The 20911-nt window shown below is 34.0% G+C and overlaps 1 long non-coding RNA gene across 9 annotated transcripts in view; it reads left to right on the top strand.

The window, feature by feature from the left end:
- LOC141560912 (uncharacterized) overlaps window positions 1–20911 on the top strand; it is a 506908-nt gene that overhangs the window by 54230 nt on the left and 431767 nt on the right. The window lies entirely within an intron of this gene.

Here is a 20911-nt window from a genome sequence, read left to right as displayed (position 1 = left end):
CTATTTTGTTGTTTTTTTCATAGAACCAACTCTTAGTTTTATTAATTAAATCAATAGTTTTTTTTTTTTACTTTCAATTTTATTAGTCTCACCTTTTATTTTTAGAATTTCAAGTTTCGTGTTTGTCTGGGGATTTTTAATTTGTTCCTTTTCTAGCAATTTTAGTTATTCGATTTATGGTGAAACTTCTTCCACTTCATTGAAAAGTGAAAGGGGGAGCCAAGATGGCGGAGAAGAAACACACTACTCAGTGAACGTCCTCACTCCCTCACAACCAATTAGATAAATTAAGTCTCAAAATTAGCTCAGGACTGATAGATACCACAAGGACTGGAAGCACGACTTACCAGCTGAAGAGAATCTGGAGTTTCAACAGGAAAGGTCAATTCTCAGGGGAGGAATAAGAAAGACCAGCACAGACGGTGGGGTAGGGGCACACTGCGCCCATTGCGCTGGGAGGGGCTCTGGGATCAGAGAAGCCACTGAGGTAAAGGAATCTGGCACAGGCTGTTAGCTCTTCTCTGCTAATTATTTAGCAGTTCAGAAGAGAAAGCCAAAATATTTTAAAACTCAGATTAGATTTCCCCCCCCCCCACCCTGGGGGTGACTCGGCAGAGACTTGGCACCAGGGGGTGTGGCCTCAGCTACCTCCTGAGAATAGTTAAGAGACTGACAAGTGGGTGGATACGGCCCAAGGCAACACACACTGCCTAGCTTAGCTGGAGGGAGTGGAACTCAGCTCCAGGAAGTCCCAGAGAAGCGGAACCTTTGAACTAGGGACCGCGGTTTCTGGCAGACACTTCCAGTTTGAGCGCAGGGGCTTCTTACGTCACCTGCTGCAGACATCCACTCCCCACCCGGACACATAGGCTGAGCTTCTTGCTGTCTTCACTATTATTCTACGCCCTCAAAGCACAGCAGTGCTAATCACCTCTGAGGCGCTTCCAGGGAGGGGGTGGGGAACTCTCTCCCAGAGCTCTCTCTTAGCGCGGGCGCAGGGGCCGCTGCATCCATCCGGTCTGGGAGGAAGCTGGTAAAGAAGTAAATAATTTCCTACCCCAGGGACAGACCCCAAAACATTTTTTAAGTATGAGCAAAAAAGCTAGAAAAACTATAGATTCCTTCTATACAGAGAAAGAGCGGGTACCCAACCCCGAGGAAGTTAACAGCAAAGATTCAGAAGATAACAACCTAAAGGGGAACGATTCCTGCCCCCCATCACATAACTCTCTCCTAGAAGAAGCTCTTAAGAAATTGAGGGAGATTGAAGAAAAATGGGGCAAGGAAAGGGAAGTTATGATAGAGAATAACAACGTCCTGAAATTGGAGTTGGAAAAAATAAAGAATTCACAGGAGATGCAGGGAAACAAAATTAGTGAATTAGAAAAGGTTAAAAAAACACAGGAAAGTAGGATTTCTGAATTGGAAAAGATAAAAAAGTCTCAAGAAAATAGAATTACTGAATTGGAAAAAGAAAATAATTCTCAAAAAAAAAAATTAGGGAAATGGAAAAAAACTCAATAGAGCAAAATAATTCATTTAAAAACGAAATTGGGCATTTACAAAAAGAACTAAAAACTGTGAAAGAAGAAAATAACTCCTTAAAAGTCAGGATGGAACAAATAGAAATGAATGATTCACAGAGAACCCAAGAATCAGTCAAACAAAACAAAAAAAATGAGAAGCTGGAGAACAACGTCAAATACTTACTGGGAAAATCTATAGACCTGGAAAATAGATCTAGGAGAGATAATCTGCGGATTATTGGACTTCCAGAAAACTATGACCAAAAAAAGAGCCTAGATTCTATTTTACAGGAAATTATCAAAGAGAACTGTCCAGAGATAATAGAAACAGAAGGGAAAGTAGATGTGGAAAGAATTCATCGAACTCCTTCTGAAATAGACCCTAAAAAAAGAACACCACGGAATATTGTGGCTAAGCTGCAGAATTACCACACAAAGGAGAAAATCCTGCAAGCAGCTAGAAAAAAACAATTTAAATACCAAGGTGCCACAATAAGGGTCACCCAAGATCTGGCTGCCTCCACATTAAAAGATAGAAGGGCCTGGAACCTGATATTCCGTAAGGCAAAAGATCAAGGACTGCAACCAAGAATGAACTACCCAGCTAAGTTTAGCATCTTTTTCCACGGAAGAAGATGGTCATTCAATGAAACAGAGGAATTCTATATGTTTCTAAGAAAAAAACCAGACTTAAACAAAAAATTTGATCTACATCCACAAGACTGAAGAGAAACAGAAAAAGGTACACAGAACCCTTGAGAACTGTAACTCTGTTGTGGGTATATAAAAAATACTCAAGGATAATTTGATTTTACTGATATAAAAGAAAAAAAGGGGGGTGTAGTAAAGGGAAGGAGGTCGGTTCAGAAAAAGGGGAAGGAGTGATAAAAAGAGGGAAACTACATCCCAGGAAGAGACATAGAAAATACACCATATCTGAGGGAACTTAGTGAGGGGGAGAATCATTGTGTGAATCTTACTCTCATCAGAAGAGGCTCAAAGAGTAAATAATTAACATATTTGTTTTTCAGAGAATTTTCTCTCACCTCATTAAAAGGGGGGAGAGGAAAAGGGAAAAGTAAAAGGGGAATAAGTGAAGGGACTTGGAGGGAGGGGGGAGGGATCCTAAAAAAAAAAAAAAAAAAAAAAAAAAAGAGGGAGGGTTGCGCGTCACAAGGGGGGTCTGTAAATTAAATATCGGGGAGGGGGATCAGGGGGGTCAAGGGAAAAAAGCATAATCTGGGGATAATACGATGGCAGGAAATACAGAATTAGTAATTTTAACTGTAAATGTAAATGGGATGAACGATCCCATCAAACGGAGACGGATAGTAGATTGGATCAAAAAGCAGAACCCTACAATATGTTGCCTACAGGAAACACACTTAAAGCAGGGAGATACATACAGAGTAAAGGTAAAAGGTTGGAACAGAGCCTATTATGCTTCAGGTAAAGCCAAAAAAGCAGGGGTAGCTATCCTTATCTCAGATCAAGCAAAAGCAGAAGTAGATCTCGTTAAAAAAGATAAGGAAGGAAACTATATCCTGCTGAAAGGTAGCATAAATAATGAAGCCATATCAATACTAAACATATATGCACCAAGTGGTATAGCATCTAACTTTCTAAAGGAAAAGTTAAGAGAACTGCAAGAAGAAATAGACAGTAAAACTATAATAGTGGGAGATCTCAACCTTGCACTCTCAGATTTAGACAAATCAAACCACAAAACAAACAAGAAAGAAATTAAAAAAGTAAATAGAACATTAGAAAAACTAGGTATGATAGACCTTTGGAGAAAACTGAATGGCAATAGGAAGGAATATACTTTCTTCTCAGCAGTTCATGGATCCTATACAAAAATTGACCATATACTAGGACATAAAGATCTCAAAATTAAATGTAGGAAGGCAGAAATAATAAATGCCTTCTTCTCAGATCACAATGCAATAAAAGCTACATTCAGTAAAAAGTTAGGGGTAAATAGACCAAAAAGTAATTGGAAACTGAATAATCTCATCTTAAAGAATGACTGGGTGAAAGAGCAAATTATAGAAACAATTAACAATTTCACCCAAGATAATGATAATGATGAGACATCATATCAAAATCTTTGGGATGCAGCTAAAGCGGTAATAAGGGGAAATTTTATATCTTTAGAGGCTTATTTGAAGAAAATTGAGAAAGAGAAGATTAACGAATTGGGCTTACAACTTAAAAGGCTAGAAAAAGACCAAATTATAAACCCCCAACCAAAAATTAAACTCGAAATACAAAAATTAAAAGGAGAAATCAATAAAATTGAAAGTAAAAAAACTATTGAATTAATAAATAAAACCAAGAGTTGGTTTTATGAAAAAGCCAATAAAATAGATAAACCTTTGGTAAATTTGATCAAAAAAAAGAAAGAGGAAAATCAAATTGATAGTCTTACAAATGAAAAGGGGGATCTTTCCACCAATGAAGAGGAAATTAGAGAAATAATAAGGAGTTACTTTGCCCAACTTTATGCCAATAAATTTGATAACTTAAGTGAAATGGATGACTTCCTCCAAAAATATAGGCTCCCTAGATTAACAGAGGAGGAGATAAATTGCTTAAATAGTCCCATTTCAGAAAAAGAAATAGAACAAGCTATTAATCAACTCCCCAGGAAAAAATCCCCAGGGCCAGATGGATTCACATGTGAATTCTACCAAACATTTAAAGAACAATTAGCCCCAATGTTATATAAATTATTTGAAAAAATAGGGGATGAAGGAGTCCTACCAAATTCCTTTTATGACACAGACATGGTACTGATACCTAAACCTGGTAGATCGAAAACTGAGAAAGAAAATTATAGACCAATCTCCTTAATGAATATTGATGCTAAAATCTTAAATAAGATATTAGCAAAAAGACTTCAGAAAATCATCTCCAAGATAATACACTATGATCAAGTAGGATTTATTCCAGGAATGCAGGGCTGGTTTAATATTAGGAAAACTATTAATATAATTGACCATATTAATAATCAAATTAATAAGAACCATATGATCATCTCAATAGATGCAGAAAAAGCATTTGACAAAATCCAACATCCATTCCTACTAAAAACTCTTGAGAGTATAGGAATAAATGGATTATTCCTTAGAATAATCAGGAGTATATATTTAAGACCGTCAGTAAGCATAATATGCAATAGAAATAAACTGCAACCTTTCCCAGTAAGATCAGGAGTGAAACAAGGTTGCCCACTATCACCATTACTATTCAATATAGTACTAGAAACGCTAGCCTCGGCAATAAGAGCCGAGAAAGAGATTCAAGGAATTAGAGTAGGAAATGAGGAAATTAAACTATCACTTTTTGCAGATGACATGATGGTATACTTAGAGAACCCCAAAGACTCTGCTAAAAAGCTACTAGAAATAATTCAAAATTTCAGCAAAGTGGCAGGATACAAAATAAATCCACATAAATCCTCGGCATTTTTATATATCACTAACAAAATGCAACAGCAAGAGATACAAAGAGAAATTCCATTCCAAACAAATGTTGAGAGTATAAAATATTTGGGAATCCATCTACCAAAGAAAAGTCAGGAATTATATGAGAAAAATTACAAAACACTTGCCACAAAAATAAAATCAGATTTAAATAATTGGAAAGACATTCAGTGGTCTTGGATAGGCCGAGCGAATATAATAAAGATGACAATACTCCCCAAACTAATCTATTTATTTAGTGCTATACCAATCAGACTCCCAAGAAACTATTTTAATGACCTAGAAAAAATAACAACAAAATTCATATGGAAGAATAAAAGGTCAAGAATTGCAAGGGAACTAATGAAAAAAAACTCAGAGGAAGGTGGTCTAAGTGTACCTGATCTAAAGCTATATTATATAGCAGCAGTCACCAAAACCATTTGGTATTGGCTAAGAAATAGACCGGTAGATCAGTGGAACAGATTAGATACAAAGGACAAAAAAGGGTACATCTATAGCAATCTAATCTTTGACAAACCCAAAGATTCCAACATTAGGGATAAAAATTCATTATTCGGAAAAAACTGTTGGGAAAACTGGAAATTAGTATGGCAGAAATTAGATATGGATCCACACTTAACACCATATACCAAGATAAGATCAAAATGGGTCCATGATTTAGGCATAAAGAGGGAGATAATAAATAGATTAGAGGAACAGAGGATAATCTACCTCTCAGACTTGTGGAGGAGGAAGGAATTTATGACCAGAGGAGAACTAGAGATCATTATTGATCACAAAATAGAAGATTTTGATTACATCAAACTAAAAAGTTTCTGTACAAATAATACTAATGCAAACAAGATTAGAAGGGAAGTAACAAATTGGGAAAATATTTTTAAAAACAAAGGTTCTGACAAAGGTCTCATTTCCAAAATATATAGAGAACTGACCATAATTTATAAGAAACCGAACCATTCTCCAATTGATAAATGGTCAAAGGATATGAACAGACAATTCTCAGAGGAAGAAACTGAAACTATATCCACTCACATGAAAGAGTGTTCCAAATCACTACTGATCAGAGAAATGCAAATTAAGACCACTCTGAGATACCACTACACACCTGTCAGATTGGCTAAGATGACAGGAACAAATAATGACAAATGTTGGAGGGGATGTGGGGAAATTGGGACACTAATACATTGCTGGTGGAGTTGTGAAAGAATCCAGCCATTCTGGAGAGCAATCTGGAATTATGCCCAAAAAGTTATCAAACTGTGCATACCCTTTGACCCAGCAGCGCTACTACTGGGATTATATCCCAAAGAAATACTAAAGAGCGGAAAGAGACATATATGTGCCAAAATGTTTGTGGCAGCTCTTTTTGTTGTAGCTAGAAACTGGAAGATGAATGGATGTCCATCAGTTGGAGAATGGTTGGGTAAATTGTGGTATATGAAAGTTATGGAATATTATTGCTCAGTAAGAAATGACCAGCAGGAGGAATACAGAGAGGGTTGGAGAGACTTAAATCAACTGATGCTGAGTGAAATGAGCAGAACCAGAAGATCACTGTACACTTCAACAACAATACTGTATGAGGATGTATTCTGATGGAAGTGGAAATCTTCAACATAAAGAAGATCCAACTCACTTCCAGTTGATCAATGATGGACAGAGGTAGATACACCCAGAGAAGAAACACTGGGAGGGGAATGTAAATTGTTAGCACTAATATCTGTCTGCCCAGGTTGCATGTACCTTCGGATTCTAATGTTTATTGTGCAACAAGAAAATAATATTCACACACATGTATTGTACTTAGACTATATTGTAACACATGTAAAATGTATGGTATTGCCTGTCGTCGGGGGGAGGGAATAAAGGGAGGGGGGGTAATTTGGAAAAATGAATAAAAAAAAAAATAAAAAAATAAAAAAAAAAAAAAAAAAAAGAAAAGTGAAAGGGAATTTTTATTTTATTTTATAATTATAACATTTTTGACAGTACATATGCATGGGTAATTTTTTACAACATTATCCCTTGCACTTACTTCTATTCAGATTTTTTCCCTTCCTCCCCCAACCCCCTCCCCCAGATGGCAAGCAGTCTTATATATGTTAAATATATTACAGTATATTCTAGTTACAATATATGTGTGTAGAACCGAATTTTTTGTTGCACAGGAAGAATTGAATTCAGAAGGTAAAAATAACAGTTTACATTCATTTCCCAGTGTTCCTTTTCTGGATGTAGCTGATTCTGTCCATCATTAATCAATTGGAATTGGATTAGCTCTTCTCTATGTTGAAGAAATCCACTTCCATCAGCATACATCCTCATACAGTATCATTGTTGAAGTGTATAATGATTTTCTGGTTCTGCTCGTTTCACTCAGCATCAGTTGATGTAAGTCTCTCCAAGCCTCTCTGTATTTCTCCTGTTGGTCATTTCTTATAGAACAATAATAATCCATAACATTCATATACCATAGTTTACCCAACCATTCTCCAATTGATGGACATCCATTCATCTTCCAGCTTCTAGCCACTATGAAAAGGGCTGCCACAAACATTTTGGCACATACAGGACCCTTTCCCTTCTTTAGTAGTTCCTTGGGGTATAAGCCCAGTAGTAGTATGGCTGGGTCAAAGGATATGCACATTTTGATAACTTTTTGGGCATAATTCCAGATTGCTCTCCAGAATGGTTGGATTCTTTCACAACTCCACCAACAATGCATCAGTGTCCCAGTTTTCCCACAGCCCCTGCAACATTCATCGTTATTTGTTCCTGTCATCTTAGCCAATCTGACAGGTGTGTAATGATACCTCAGAGTTGTCTTAATTTGCATTTCTCTGATCAATAGTGATTTGGAACACTCTTTCATATGAGTGGAAATAGTTTTAATTTCATCATCTGAAAAGTGTCTGTTCATATCCTTTGACCATTTATCAATTGGAGAATGGCTTGATTTCTTATAAATTAAAGTCAATTATCTGTATATTTTGGAGATGAGGCCTTTATCAGAACCTTTAACTGTAAAATTTTTTTCCCAATTTGTTACTTCCCTTCTAGTCTTGTTTGCATTAGTTTTGTTTGTGCAGAAACTTTTTAATTTGGTGTAATCAAAATGTTCTATTTTGTGATCAATAATGGTCTCTAGTTCTCCCTTGGACACAAACTCCTTCCTCCTCCACAAGTCTGAGAGGTAAACCATCCCATGTTCCTCCAATTTATTTATGATTTCGTTCTTTATGCCTAAATCTTGGACCCATTTTGAGCTTATCTTAGTATGTGGTATTAAATGTGGGTCCATGCCTAGTTTCTGCCATACTAATTTCCAGTTTTCCCAGCAGTTTTTCTCAAATAATGAATTCTTATCCCAAAATTTGGGATCTTTGGGTTTGTCAAAGATTAGATTGCTATTTTTATTCACTATCTTGCCCTGTGAACCTAATCTATGCCACTGATCAACTAGTCTATTTCTTAGCCAATAACAAATGGTTTTGGTGACTGCTGCTATATAATATAGCTTTAAATCAGGTACACTTAGACCACCTTCCTCTGACTTTTTTTTCATTAGTTCCCTTGCAATTCTCAACCTTTTATTCTTCCATATGAATTTTGTTGTTATTTTTTCTAGGTCATTAAAATAGTTTCTTGGGAGTCTGATTGGTATAGCACTAAATAAATAGATTAGTTTGGGGAGTATTGTCATCTTTATTATATTCGCTCGGCCTATCCAAGAACACTGAATGTCTTTCCAATTATTTAAATCTGACTTTATTTTTGTGGCAAGTGTTTTGTAATTTTGCTCATATAATTCCTGACTCTTCTTTGATAGATATATTCCCAAATATTTTATACTATCGACTGTTATTTTGAATGGAATGTCTCTTTGTATCTCTTGCTGTTGGATTGTGTTGGTAATGTATAAAAATCCTGAGGATTTATGTGGATTTATTTTGTATCCTGCGACTTTGCTAAAATTCTGAATTATTTCTAATAACTTTTTAGCAGAGTCTCTGGGGTTCTCTAAGTATACCATCATGTCATCTGCGAAAAGTGACAATTTGGTTTCTTCATTTCCTACTCTAATTCCTTGGATCTCTTTCTCGGCTCTTATTGCCAAGGCTAGAGTTTCTAGTACTATATTGAATAGTAATGGTGATAGTGGGCAAGCTTGTTTCACTCCTGATCTTACAGGGAAAGGTTCTAGTTTATCACCATTACATATGATGTTTACTGAAGGTTTTAAATATATTCTCCTTATTATTTTAAGGAATAGTCCATTTATTCCTATACTCTCAAGCGTTTTTAGTAGGAATGGATGTTGGATTTTATCAAATGCCTTTTCTGCATCTATTGAGATGATCATATGGTTTTTATTAATTTGATTATTAATATGGTCAATTATACTAATAGTTTTCCTAATATTAAACCAGCCCTGCATTCCTGGTATAAATCCCACTTGGTCATAGTGTATTATTCTGGGGATGATTTTCTGAAGTCTATTTGCTAATATTTTATTTAAGATTTTAGCATCAATATTCATTAGGGAGATTGGTCTATAGTTTTCTTTCTCAGTTTTTGACCTACCTGGTTTAGGTATCAGTACCATGTCTGTGTCATTGAAGGAATTTGGTAGGACTCCTTCAATCCCTATTTTTTCAAATAGTTTACATAGCATTGGAGTTAGTTGTTCTTTAAATGTTTGGTAGAATTCACCTGTAAATCCATCTGGTCCTGGGGACTTTTTCTTAGGAAGTTGGTTAATAGCTTGGTCTATTTCTTTTTCTGAGATGGGACTATTTAGACTACTTACTTCTTCCTCTGTTAATCTGGGCAAGCTATATTTTTGAAGGTATTCTTCCATTTCATTTAAGTTATCGAATTTATCAGCATAAAGTTGAGCAAAGTAGCTCCTAACTATTGTTCTAATTTCCTCTTCATTAGTGGTGAGTTCACCCTTTTCATTTTCAAGACTATCAATTTGCTTTTTCTCTTTCCTTTTTTTAATCAGGTTTACTAAGGGTTTGTCTATTTTGTTGGTTTTTTCAGAAAACCAACTCTTAGTTTTATTAATTAATTCAATAGTTTTTTTACTTTCAGTTTTATTAATCTCACCTTTTATTTTTTGAATTTCAAGTTTTGTGTTTGTCTGGGGGTTTTTAATTTGTTTCTTTTCTAGCAATTTTAGTTGTAAGCCCAATTCGTTGGCCCTCTCTTTCTCTATTTTATGCATGTAGGCCTCTAGAGATATAAAACTTCTCCTTATTACTGCTTTGGCTGTATCTCACACGTTTTGGTATGATGTCTCTTTATTATCATTTTCTTGGTTGAAGTTATTAATTTTGTCTATGATTTGCTGTTTTACCCAGTCATTCTTTAGTATAAGATTATTTAGTTTCCAATTATTTTTTGGTCTATTTTCCCCTGGCTTTTTATTAAATGTAATTTTGATTGCATTGTGGTCTGAAAAGGATGCATTTACTATTTCTGCCTTACTGCATTTGATTTTGAGGTTTTTATGTCCTAGTATATGATCAATTTTTGTATAGGTTCCATGAATTGCTGATAAGAAAGTGTACTCCTTTCTCTCTCCATTTAGCTTTTGCCAAAGATCTATCATATCAAACTTTTCTAGTATTCTATTTACCTCTTTGACTTCTTTCTTATTTATTTTCTGGTTTGATTTATCTAATTCTGAGACTGCAAGGTTGATATCTCCCACAATTATAGTTTTGCTGTCTATTTCTTTTTGTAGCTTTCTTAATTTCCCTTTTAAGAATTTAGATGCTGCACCACTTGGTGCATATTGATACTGCTTCATTATCTATGCTACCCTTTAGCTGGATATAATGCTCTTCCTATCTCTTTTAATTAGATCAATTTTTGTTTTTGCTATATCTGAGATGAGAATGGATACCCCTGCTTTTTTGGCTTCACCTGAAGCATAGTAGATTCTGCTCCGCCCTTTAACTTTTATTTTGAATGTATCACCCTGTTTCAAGTGTGTTTCCTGTAAACAACATAGAGTAGGATTCTGGCTTTTAATCCAGTCTGCTAACTGCTTCTTTTTTATGAGGGAGTTTGCCCCATTCACATTTATGGTTAGAATGACTAATTCTATATTGCTTGCCATCCTGTTAACTCCTGCTTATGCTTTTCTCCTTTCCTTTCCTCTTAGCCCCCTACCCAGTATTAAACTTGTGAACACCACTTGCTTTTCACAGCCCTCCCTTTTTAGTATCCCTCCCCCCCATAAAAGTTCCTCTTCCTATTTTACCCCTTTTTTTCACAATTTCTGTATTGCTTTCCCCTTAGCTTACTCCTTGCTTCTCACTTTTCAATGAAGTAGAAGAAATTTCACAGCAAATTGAATATGTCTATTGATACACACTATGTTCATCTCCCTCCTTTCTTTTTCTCAAATATAATAGGTTACCTTTGCCTCTTCATGAGATGTAGTACCACTACTTTACCCTTTTTTATGATATAATTTCCTTTCCACCTCTAGTTTCTAGTACAAATTTTACATGTGTTCTTTACATATCTTTATGGCAGAAATATAGTTCTCAAGATTTCTTTTTACCTTTTTAGAAATCTCTTGAATTCTGTATTTGAAGATCAAACATTTTGTGTAGATCTGGTTTTTTAATCAAGAATAGATGGAATTCATTTATTTCATTAAATGTCCATCTTCTTCCCTGGAAAACGATGCTCATTTTTTCTGCGTAAATTATTCTTGGCTGTATACCAAGTTCCTTAGCCTTTGGGAATATTGTTCCAGGCCCTTCATTTTTTTTAATGTGGATGTTGCTAGATCCTGGATTATTCTTATTGTGGCTCTTTCATATCTGAATTTCTTTTTTCTAGCAGCTTCCAATATTTTTTCCTTTGTCTGATGTTTCTTGAACTTGGCCACTATATTTCTTGGCGTTTTGATTTTAAGGTCCCTTTCAGTAGGTGATTGATAATTTTTTTTCAATGTCAATTTTACCCTCTGTTTCCAAAACATTTGGCCAGTTCTCTTTGATAATTTCCTGGAAAATAGTGGCCAGGTTCTTTTTTTCCCTCACATTTTTCAGGGAGTCATATTATTCTTAAATTGCCTCTCCTGGATCTGTTTTTCAGGTCTGTTGTCTTTCCAATAGTGTACTTGACATTCTTTTCAATTGTTTCATTTTTCTGGTTTTGCTTTACTACTTCTTGGTTTCTCCTTGAGTCATTCATTTCTACTTGTTCGAGTTTAATTTTCAATGATGTATTTTATTCATTCACTTTTTAAATATCTTTTTGTAATTGTCCAATTGAGTTTTTAAGTGAGTTTTTTTCTTCTATGGAATTTTTTTCCATTTCATCCATTTTATTTTTTAGAGAGCTGTTTTCTTTTTCCAGTTCACTAATTTTATTTCTCAATGATTTGTTTTCTTTATCCACTGTGTCTTTAAATCCCTGGGATGACTTCTCCAGACTCTCTGGCCAAGCTTCTTTTTCCTTTTTCCCATTTCTCTTCTAGTTCTCTTGTGAGAGCCTTTTTGATTTCCTGTATGAGAGTCTTATGTATTGAGGAGCAGATCATATCCTCCTTAGGGGATTCCTCTGGAGACAAACTGCTTTTAGTCTCCTCAGTGTTTGAAGTCTGCTATCTCTACATACAGAAGCTGTCAATGGTTAGAGCCCTTTTAAATTTTTTTATTCATTTTGTCAGAGTGGGAATAGAAGAAAACAAATTGACAAGAGAAACAATTGGTCTCTTTTGGGGGAGAGGATGGGGCTGGATGGTATTACTGGGCTTATTCTATAGACTGCGGGAGATAGCAGCAAGGCACTAGCAAGCAGAGATTGTTGCTTGCAGCACCTGTGCTCTGAGGTTCTAAGAACAAGCTGAGTCACTCTGGGTGGGTATGGGGGTGGCCAGGTCTTGAGAGATGCTAGCTTTCTGTGGTTTTATTCTTCACCTCCGGTGTTTACACCCTCTCTGTTGTTCCTGGCTTGATGCGACTTGATGGAACATCCACACTGGGGTAAAAGTCTTTTTCACAGAAAAGGAAGAGATCTCCCCCCTCCCGCCTCAGGTCTGAGCTATGTGAGCTGCCTGTCTTGCTCTTGCTGCCTGCCCTCAGTCTGTGCCCAGTGTGTTCAACCCTCCCCAGAGCAAACACAGACCTTCTCTATTGAATTTCAAGGATGTCTTCTGTTGGTGATTATTTGTGGGTTTCTTTTCTGGTCAAACATTAATTCAGAGGCTTGTCATGAATTAAGTCCTGAGAGAAAACACAAAGTTAAGTGTACCTATTATAATCATATAGGGATTTAATCTTGAGAGGTGCTTAAAAGACAAAATACAATGGGGACAATGTAAAGGAAGAATCATAGATGTTTCCAGATGTGTGCAAGATGTGTTAGCCTTACAGAGGAAACCAAGCAAAAATAGCCAAGTTTGTCTTCCATTTCCTTCCATAACCATTTTTTCCAATTTTTCCTTATCAACCTCTAATGTCATCATATGACATCATTTGGAGGATTCATGGAATGGTCTGTATTATGTTTATTGGGATCTATTTTCTAGAAGTTGATTAATTAGTGAACAGAATCACTAATCTGTTACCACATCATGGTCTGGTAAACTTAAGTTTTTAAAGACTAGTTAGACCAGCATATCATACTCTTAAGACAATTCAAACAATGGTGGGAGTTCTAGCACCAGATGATAATATCTAGAAGCACATCAGCTCTTGAGCTATACTTTTAAAGACATGTAAGGTTATGTGTTGCATCCATATATATTAAAACATGTCTTTGGAACTATTGAAATGTTTTCATGCATGTACTTACCATACATTTCCAGACATACAGTCTTCACACAAGCTATCATCTCTACTGGAATATAAAACGTTGTCCAGAAACCACCATTGGTTTTGTTAGAGCAATGTGGATCTCACCAAGGTCTAGGGCTCCATAGCATTTCCCATATTTTTCCAGTTATGTGTAACTTCCCCTCCTCTAGCTCCATCCCCCCTCTAGAATTCAAGGTCCTTGAGATCAGGGACTACTGTTTAGCATGCGTATGTTTTTGTTTCTTTAATTCACTAAAGGGTTTAATATTCAGTAAACTTAAATAGAGCAAATTTTCTTTTTTTCCTTCCCTTCCAACCTCCCTTCTTTCTTCCTTCCCTTCTACTCTTTGTCATTAATTGAACACATGCCCTAGAAAATTAATTTTTCATGTTCTTCCCATTATTTTATAACAGCAACTATGATTGATGAAAATATCTCAATAATTCAAAATTTGTTTAAAAATTAAGGGAAACATTAAATCACATGTTTACATAAAATAACCATGAAATCAGACATTGACTGAGTTAAAATCCATATGTCATTAACCTATTAAGCATTACTTAGATCATGAGATTTATTATTATACATCCTAATTCCATGTCAGATCATGGGTTATAAATACCCTGGGTTCACTAAACTAAGACTAGTCCACAGAAATACAAGTGCTAGAATGTTGTACCATGCAAGATATTTTCCTTCCTGAAGGCTGGTCTAATCAATAAAAAAAAAGAAAGAAAAAAAAAAAAATGAAAAGGGGAAAAAAGGGGAAAATGTATTGCTAATGCATAGGCCATTTAGAGTATAATTGTTTTATAAAGATACACATAAGGGAAAAAGTACAAGATGATTTTCAGACCAGCAAATTCCTCTTTTACCTTTAGATTTGGAAAGTACCAAGAATAATTCAATTTTTAGATGATTTAAAATTTAACTCTTGGTTTTCTAAATTTGAATTCTTTGTCCAAAAACCATTGGGTATAATACCTGAGGAATTTTGCATTTGACCATGTTTTTGCAATAATATAATTGACCAAAAATGGACATTATAAAATATTTCATTATTATTTTTTATCAAAATAAAAAAGATATTTACATTATTAGAAGTAAATGCTCTCTTAAAGCTTCTGATTTTGTAAATATGTCACATACATGTTGTACATTCTTAATTATACTTTGAAAAGTATGTGACAGATAATACTCTCTGAATATAAGTAATCAAGACATAAAAGTAAAAGACATGGTGTCATTAAAAAGAAATGATAGAAGAGGTTTAGCACCAAAAACAAGTACAAAATATATTCCTTAGAAATGATAATATCCTCTAGGTAGTTCTATTTGTGGATGTAATAATTGCATAATTCTAGAGAACCCTCCTGAATGGTATTCATAATACTTCAAAACAATCTTATGTTATATAGTTGAATAGAAAACCAAATGAGTATAATAAGCTATACCTAGAATTATTTAGAATTAGATTGTTATATTTTGGTAAATTTGTCTTGTTATACCTCTAAGCTTCTAATACTGCAACCAAATCCATTTTTAACATTATTTAATTGTTGAGGTTAAATGCCTATAAATATTGGAGTCTTATAGTCTCAGAAAAATTAAAGTTGAGAACCACCCAAAGCACAATTGAGAGGGAAATGTTGAATATGAGTAGGCTGCAATGCATTCCAAAAATTTCATAAGATGTCATCAAAGAAGTGTATAGTTACAGGGAGTGGGTGGATGAGGGGGGAAATGGGAATGAAGGAGAATGGAGGGATAGCTAACATTCTCCTCTGAAATCCATGAAATATCAAGAGAAGAGAAAGGCCTATAACATGTGGCAAATTTATCACAGTATGTAGACAAAAATCACACAGAATAGACAAGAATAGATAAGTTATGATCTTCGTAGGTTGGAGGAATACATATCTACATTTGTGAGTTGACATTCATTGAAATATATAAAATTTGATATGTATACAAATATATATGTGTGTATATGTATATACACATATACATACACACATACATAAATATGTACAAATAATTTTATTTATATAATTCAACATAAACACAAAATAAATATTAGTGTTATCTCCAGAAGGATTTTGTATATTTCAGAATAAGTGGTCAAAGATTTAAAGGGACTATCCTGAGGATTTCTTATGGCCTTCTCTCTTTATCAAACTACTCTAATTTTTATGAGATTAATTATTGCATCTTAGATAGTAGAAATCCCTTGTTCTTTGGAGATAAGGAATAAGTAAACCTGGAAGAAATGTAAGAACAAAGTGGATAAAAGTATGGCACCACCAAATTCTTATCCTGACAAATGGAAACTAAGATTAACTTGGATGCACATCTGGGTGATTGAGAGGTTTTGACCTCAACTTCTTAAACTTTTCATACTGATAACCCCTTTTTGCCCAATACGTTTTATATGACTCCACATAAATGAATAGATATACAAATGAAACATTTGTTGATAGTAAATCATAATTTTGGAATCCCCACATTCAATTATGATACCCATATAGAGTTTAGACAGTGGAATATTTCCCATTTGATTAGTTGTTGTTCAGTAGTTTCAGTCATATCCAATTCTTCATGATCCCATATTGAATTTTCTTGGCAAAATTACTGGAGTGGATTGCCATTTGATCTTTCAGCTCATTTTATAGATAAGAAGATTGAGTCAAACAAGATTAAATGACTTGCTCAGTGGCCTGTAACTAATAAATTTCTGATGTTTGATTTGATTACTAATAAACAGCTAATATTGCTTTTATTATTGCTTAATCAGTCATGTCCAAATCTTCATGTCCTATGGACATTCATCAGATGTCAATACTGTCTATGGAGTTTTCTTGGCAAAGATGTGGGGAGTGGTTTGCCTTTTCAGTCTCTAGAGCCAAATAAAAGTTAAGTTATTTATTTGCCCAAGCCCAAAAAGCTGTACTTGCCTCTCTCTCTAACTAATTCCCAGTCTAGTGCTCTATTCACAGAGCCATCAAACTGCCTCTGGAATACATTTTATTTCTAGTGGTTCTAAACCACAAAAGTAGCACTCAGCTGGTTAGCAACAAGGCTGATATTAAAATTCAGGTCTTTATATTTCACTATGCTACCTTCTTTTAAACTTATGTTTTAGAAGGAATCTTTCCTGAATTTCTTTTGTATAAATTAATTTAATCTGAAGACTTGCCCCACACAGATTAGGGTAGTTCCTTTCCTTAAGAGCTATTAAAACCATTCTTAGACTTGATTGCTTCAGTGAATGGTTTTGGTGTTTGGGGGTCTTCCTAATTTCTTGAGAACAAAGGCCACATTCCAGATGCCATTTTAAGGCTCCTGGTTTTAAATGTGTAGTTTAATATTTGGATTCTATACTCCATTGGTAAGCTCAAAGAATATTCCTGTTCAATGATATTCTCCTGACTATAAATAAATGCATAAGTAAATTTTTGTTGTTCCCTTTTGAAAATCATATAAAAACCTCATTTCATTCTTATATGGCACCTAAACTTCCAAGAAACTGGCTTGAGTCAGTTGAAGGCTAAGAGAGTGTATAAGATCCTTTTAAGTAATACTTACTGAAGGTGAAATCAATAATAATAACAATAGCAGTTCCATAACACTATGTATCAGACCCTGGGCTAAGCAATCTACAAATATTATCTCATTTAGTCCTCACAATAATACTTCAAGATATTCTTATTTTCCTCTTTTTATAGTGAAGGAAAGGGAAGTTAAGGCTGACTCAAGATCAAATAACTAATAATTGGGTGCGTCTCCTGTTCAGCATTTCCCATAGAACAGTAATATTTCATCAAAGGCATATATCACAATTTATTCAGTCATTCCCAAATTGATAGGCATACATTAAATTTCCAGGTTTTACACTGAGAAGAGAGCTGCTATAAATATTTTTGTTCATATAGGATCTTTTCTTTAAAAAAAAAAGTCTCTTTGTGGGTTCATACCTAGTAGTGCTATTGTTAGGTCAATTAATATGCATGGATTTCTAGCCTTTTGGGCAAAGGTTATATTGTTTGGTCATTTATTAATTGAGACATGGCTCTTTTTTTTTTTTTTTAATTTGACCTATTTCCCTCTGTATTTGAGAAATGAGACCTCATCAGAGAAACTGTCTTCAAATTTCTTTCTACAATTATTGTTGCTAAATCTATTTCACCCCATTTATTCTCCTCTCTCCTTATGACCTTTCTTATCACCCTTCTCCCTTCCTGTTTCCTATTTATCTCCTACTTTCTTTCAGAGTAAGATAGATTTCTATACTCATATTTAATGTGTATGTTTATTTCCTCTTTGAGCCAATTCTGATGAGAGTAAAGTTCACTCACTCATGCTTTTCTCCCCTTCCTTTGCTCCACTGTAAAAGTTTTTCCTTGCCTTTTCCTTTTATGGCAGATAATTCACACCATTCCATTTCTTTCTTTCCTGTTCTTCTAACACATTCCACTATCCTTAATTTTACTTTTTTTAAGCTATTATTTCTATTAAACTCACACCTGTGCTTTTTGTTTATATATATATATATATATATATATATATATATATATATATATATATATATATATATATATTCTAATTGCTATAACAATGAAAAAGTTCTAATGAGTTACAAGTATCATCTTCCCTTGTAGGTATATAAAAATATAAACCTTATTAAATCCCTTATGATATCATTTTCCTGGTTTCTTCCTTATGCTTCTACTGAGTTTTATATTTGACATTATTTTTTTTTTAATTCAGCTCTTATCTGTTCTCTATGAATGCTTGAAAATCCTCTATATCATTGAATTTCCACGTTTCCCCCTCAAATATTATACTCAGTTTGGTTGGACAGATGATTCTTGTTTGTAATCTTAACTCAATTGATTTCTAGATTATCATATTTAAAGCCTTCCTATCCTTTAATATAAAAGCAACTAAATCTTGTATTATCCTGATTGTGGCTCCAACTATACTTGAATTGTTACTTTTTTTTTTTTTCCTAGAGGTCTGCAATATTTCGTCTTTGACCTCAAAACTCTGGAATTTGTTGTAATGCTCCTGGGAATTTTCATTTTGGGATATCTTTTAGAAGGTGTTTGGTGGATTATTTTTTATATATAACACTGGCTTATTGTATATACACAAAGGCATCAGGAAACATAATTTCATAAAACATTCAATTCACATATTGCAGTATGGATGATATTTACTGAAAGTTAATCAGGAAAAATAATTATAGGGGATGATTGGAAAGAGAACAGTCTGAAAAAAGAAGTCAATTCTTCTTAACAGCCAATTGCATTGGGAGGAAATGAGAGATGGTATATTTAATACTGGAAGAGATTGCTAAGAACAGAGTACCTTGTACAGAAGTCAAGTTTCTATGACTGCAATAAAATTAAAGGAATCTGAAAGGAAAAGAGCTAATGTGAAGAGCAGTTAACAATAAAATGGGCATTCCATAAAATGCAATGGAAGGGTGGAACAGAGTAGAATAACAACAATAAGGACGTAAGATTAATAGGAATAGAAATGAGTGTACAGCAATGGTAGTAAGAAAAAGGAGCTTCTTTCTAGATACCCTATAACTAAATAAAGATTTGAGATGTAGTAGATTTCACATCATGGCATTTTTATCCTTGGAAACATTTAAACATAAGAAATCTCTCTCTGCTTAAATTGGTTTTGATTTGATACTTGTGATGCAGATCAGGTAATTTATATTTCTGCAACAATTTTTTACATTGTGCTATTTAATCCTTAACATAATTACTTTTCAAATTATGTCTTTTCAATAAATTAATTGATCTTATTTCATTATTTATAATGGAAAAAAAATCTGTCTCTCCTGTATATAAATTCCAGTCCCAAAGCTGAGAAAGACCAATAGTCTCCCATTTTTTACACAATTGGCATGCATTGCTTAAAAAAAATCAAAGTGCTCCAAAACTTGAACCTTTGTTTACTCAATCATTTCATTTTTCACTCAGTTGAATTCTTTCAATTTCTATTTTACCCTCTTGTCTTATAATATCAGGACAGTTTTCTTTGATAATTTCTTAAAAGATGATGTCCAGGTTCTTCTCCTTTATTATTATATTATTTTTGATCTAGACTTTCAGACAGACCAATATTTTTTTTTTAATTATCTCTCTTTCATATATTTTACAGATTATTTTTCCAGTGAGTTATTTCATTTTTTCTATATTCCAATTTGTTTTGCCTTTGCATTATTGAATTTTGGTTTCTCATAAAGTCAGTAGCTTCCATTTCCTTAATTCTATTTTTTAACAAACTATTTTCCTCAATGAGGGTTTACATCTCCTTTTCCCATTTGGACAATTTTACTTTTAAATTTTTTCTTTTACTCATTAACTTTTTGTATTTTCCTTTACATCATTCTCAATTTTTTTCCTAATTTTTTTCTCCATTTCTCTTACTTGATTTTTACAATTCCTTTTGAGCTCTTCCATAGACCGAGAACAATTCTTATTTTTCAGGTAGGCTTTAGATGTAGGGACCTTGACTTTGTTATCTTCTTTTGAGTGTGCATTTTGATTTTCTTGTCACCATAGTAGCATTCTATGATCAGAAACTTTTTTTCTGTTGAACATTTATTTTCTTAATTTATTACTCAAATTTAATTTTTTGTTAGTGTACTGTCCCAAGTTTAAGAGTTTTGTGCAAGGTGTTTTTGAAGCCTCTCTGAGGAACCTAACTATGAACAATCTTTTCTACCCTGGAACTGTTATGAGTGTCCCCACCTCACTGTAGCTTTAAGATATAATGAGCTCAGCAAGAGATACAAAGAGAAATTCCATTCCAAACAAATTTTGAGAGTATAAAGTATTTGGGAATCCATCTACCAAAGAAAAGTCAGGAATTATATGAGCAAAATTACAAAACACTTGCCACAAAAATAAAGTCAGATTTAAATAATTGGAAAGACATTCAGTGCTCTTGGATAGGCCGAGCGAATATAATAAAGATGACAATACTCCCCAAACTAATCTATTTATTTAGTGCTATACCAATCAGACTCCCAAGAAACTATTT

Source organism: Sminthopsis crassicaudata, chromosome 3 (genome assembly GCF_048593235.1).
Source record: "Sminthopsis crassicaudata isolate SCR6 chromosome 3, ASM4859323v1, whole genome shotgun sequence".
NCBI lineage: Eukaryota > Metazoa > Chordata > Mammalia > Dasyuromorphia > Dasyuridae > Sminthopsis > Sminthopsis crassicaudata.
This window is presented reverse-complemented; position numbering and strand designations above follow the sequence as displayed.